A 4187-nucleotide genomic window follows, 5' to 3' on the forward strand; every position below is an offset into this window, starting at 1 on the left:
TTTTATACAATCAGCTAATTAAATAAGTTAGTCAAATTAGTTAATACAATCAACTAGTCAAAATCAGCTAACATAATCAGTTTCAACTTTAAGCTTTAAGCTATTCACCAAACACATCCATTATCAACTTTATTTGAATTTCAAAAAACATAATATGGTCTACACAATTTTAATTTGTAAGTTTGAGATGTTATCCGTGTCATTTTTATTTGAGACATTATTTTGAAATTCAAAAAACATAATATGAATTACGGAGTGACGCTGTCAATTTGGGTATTCAAGTCGGGTTTGGGTCGGGTCAAATAAGGCCTCGGGTTAAACCAAAATCAGGTTATGTCGGGTCAATCTAGCTTCATATCAGGTTCAGGTTCAGGTTTGGTCAATTTCAGTTCAAGTTATAATAGGCCGTTCACCTTTTCAGATATAAGTCGGGTGCAATTCAAGTTAAAATCAGATCGGGTTCAATTTCAGGTTCGGGTTGTGTTAAGTCGAGTTTGGATGGGTTAACAAGATGATACATTCAGGTTCGGGTTAGTAATGAGTCGAGTTCTGGTTCAAGTTCAATTCTAATAAATATCGATGTGGCCAAGTTGAACTATATAATTACGCCTTCCATAATTTGATCAAGCATCATCAAGATTTTATTAAACCTATGTACGAGTAATAGAGAACAAAAGTTATATAAGCTGAACAAAAGATTTTATTAAATCGGATTGAGGGTGTACAGAATTATACCAATATATAAGCTGAATAACTGGGTCGGGTACTAGTTCGGATTGAGGGTGTACAGAATTATACCAGTATATAAGCTGAATAAAGGTAAACAAAATTTTATTAAGCCTTCCACGACTCATGTTAATGTTTTAATTGGGTCGGGTACTAGTTCGGAATTGTTTTGGGGTCGGATTAAATCAGTTGACGATTACTATCAGGTCGAGGGCATGTTCGGGTTCAAATCATAAAGTATTGGATCAAATGGGTTTTCGGTTAAGATTAGGTCAGTTTCAAGTCAGGTTACAGGTCACTAGTTGAGTAGTTTCACTTAATTGTTCGAGTACATGCTGGGTTTAAATCTTTGTTCGTTAAGGTCGGGTTCTCAGGTCGGGTCAGTTTTTTACAGCTCTAGCTATAATCCACACTATTTGAGGAAATTTTGAAGTTTCGGGGCCCGCTGGAAAAAAGTGTTGAGACCCTAGGGATATATCTCGGGGTCATATAATGCCGTTTGAAACCATATATGATCATTATATGTTGTCCCCGCCCTTGTGGCTCTCTAAACACCAAAAAAAAAAAAAAAAAAAAACGTACGCACGTGGTAGGCTTGAGTTTATGAAATCAATGCAAGTTGTGAATGGGTAAATTGACCGACTAAGAGCATATTGGATGGTTCCACCGACCCAATTGGACATCCAGAGGGTATTAGAGACCATGGTAAACATCTCGGATATTTATTTCCAGGCAAAAAAAGGTCAAAAAATTACAAAATTGAAGGCTACAATCCAAGCTTTTTGAGGAAATTTTGAGGTTTAGGGGCCAGGTAGCAAAAAGTCTTGAGACCCTAAGGGATACATCTTTGGGTCATATGATGCCGTTTGAAATCATATATGATTATTATATGTTTTCATAAACGTCCGTGGTAGGCTTGAGTTTACAAAATCGGTGTAAGTTGCGAACGGGTAAAATGACCGTTTCAGGACATATTGGATGGTTCCACCGAACCAATTGGACTCCCGGAGGGTATTAGGGATCATGATAAACATGTCGAAATTTTTTATTTCCAGGCGAAAAAAGGTCAAAAAATTACAAAATCGAAGGCTATAATCCACGCTTGTCGATGAAATTTTGAGGTTTCGGGGCCCGGTGGCGAAAAGCCTTGAGACCCCTAAGAATACATCTCGGGGTCATATAATGTCGTTTGAAACCATATATGATCATCATATGTTTTCATAAACGTCCGTAGTAGGCTTGAGTTTACGAAATCACTTCAAGTTGTGAACGGGTAATATGACCGTTTAAGGGCATATTGGACGGTTCCACCGACCCAATTGGACTACCGGAGGGTATTAGAGACCATAATAAACATCTCGGCAATTTTTATATCCGGACGAAAAATGGTCAAAAAATTACAAAATTAAAGGCTACAATAATCCATTCTTTTTGAGGAAATTTTAAGGTTTTGAGGCTCGGTGGTGAAAAGTGTTGCGACCCTAGGGTAGATATATCGGGTTCAAATAATGTCATTTGAAACAATATATCATCATTATATGTTGTCATAGACGTACGTGGTAGGCTTGAGTTTACGAAATCACTGCAAATTGTGAACGGGTAAAATGACCGTTTAAGGGCATATTGGATGGTTCCACCGACCCAATTAGACTCCAGGAGGATATATGGGACCATGGTAAACATCTCGGCAATTTTTAGTTCCGGGCAAAAGAAGGTCAAAAAATAACAAAATTGAAGGCTATAATCCACGCTTTTGAATAAATTTTGAGGTTTCAGGGCCCGGTGGAGAAAAGCCTTGAGACCCTAAGGAATACTTTTCGGGGTCATATAATTCCGTTTGAAACCACATATGATCATTATATTTTGTCATAAACGTCCGTGGTACGCTTGATTTTACAAAATCATTTCAATTTGTGAATGGGTAAATTGATCGTTTAATTAAGGGCATATTGGATGGTTCCACCGACCTAATTGGACTCCCAGAGGGTATTAGGGACCATGAAAAACATCTCGGTAATTTTTATTTCCGGGCGAAAAAAGGTCAAAAAATTACAAAATCGAATGCTATAATCCATGCTTTTTGAGGAAATTTTAAGGTTTTAGGGCCCGGTGGCAAAAAGTGCTGAGACCCTAGGGGATATAGCTCGATGTGATATAATGCCGTTTGAAACGATATATGAACATTATATGTTGTCATAAACGTCCATGGTAGGCTTGAGTTTACAAAATTACTCCAAGTTGTGAACGGGTAAAATGACCATGTAAGGGCATATTGTATGGTTCTACCGACCCAATTGTACTCCCGGAGGATATTAGGGACCATGGTAAACACCTTGACAATTTTTAGTTCCAGGCGAAAGAAGGTCAAAAAATTACAAAATCGAAGGCTATAATCCACGCTTTTTGAAGAAATTTTTAGGTTTCGGGGCCTGGTGGCGAAAAGCCTTGAGACCCTAAGGGATACATCTCATGGTCATATAATTCCGTTTAAACCACATATGATCATTATATGTTGTCCTAAACGTCCGTGGTAGGCTTGATTTTAAGAAATCACTTTAATTTGTGAACAGGTAAATTGACCGTTTAAGGGCATATTGGATGGTTCCACCGACCCAACTGGACTCTTGGAGGGTATTAGGGACTATAGTAAACATCTCGAAAATTTTTATTTCCGGGCGAAAAAAGGTCAAAAAATTACTAAATTGAAGGCTGTAATCCACACTTTTTAAGGAAATATTTGGTTTTGGGGCCTCATATTAGGTTCAAGTTCGGGTCGGGTCAATTTCAGTTGAGTTTATATTATGGGTCGTTCACCTTTTTGTATATATATCGGGTTCAATTCGAGCCAAATTCATATCGGGTCAATTTCAGGTTCGGGTTGTGTGTGAGTCAGGTTTGAGTGGGTTAATAGATGGTACATTCGGGTTCGAGTTAGTGTTGAGTTGGGTTTTGGTTCAAGTTCAATTCCAATAAATATCGATTTTGCTGAAGTTGAACCTATATATTTACGCCTTCTATAATTTGATCAGTTTTATCAAGATTTTATTAAACCTATATATTATTAATAGTGAAAAAAAGGTATACAAGCTGAATCGGATTGTGGGTTTACAGATTTGTACCAATATATAAGTTGAACAAAAGGCATATAAATTTTATTAAACCTTCCATGACTCGGGTACAGGTTCTAATTGGGTCAGGTTCTAGTTCGGGTATAGATTGTTGTTGGGTCAAATTAAATCGGTTGACGGTTACACTCAGGTTGGGAGTAGGTTTGGGTTCAAGTCAAAAATTATTGGATCAAATCGGTTTTCGGTTAACATATGGTCAGGTTCTAGTCGGGTTACATGTCACTAGTTCACCCCATTGTTCGGGTACAGGTTGGGTTCAGATCATTGTCAGTTCAGGTTGAGTTCTCGGGTCGGGTCAGATTTTAACAGCTCTATAATACGGAGTATAATTTT

Source organism: Chenopodium album, chromosome 19 (assembly GCF_948465745.1).
Source record: "Chenopodium album chromosome 19, dcCheAlbu1.1, whole genome shotgun sequence".
NCBI lineage: Eukaryota > Viridiplantae > Streptophyta > Magnoliopsida > Caryophyllales > Amaranthaceae > Chenopodium > Chenopodium album.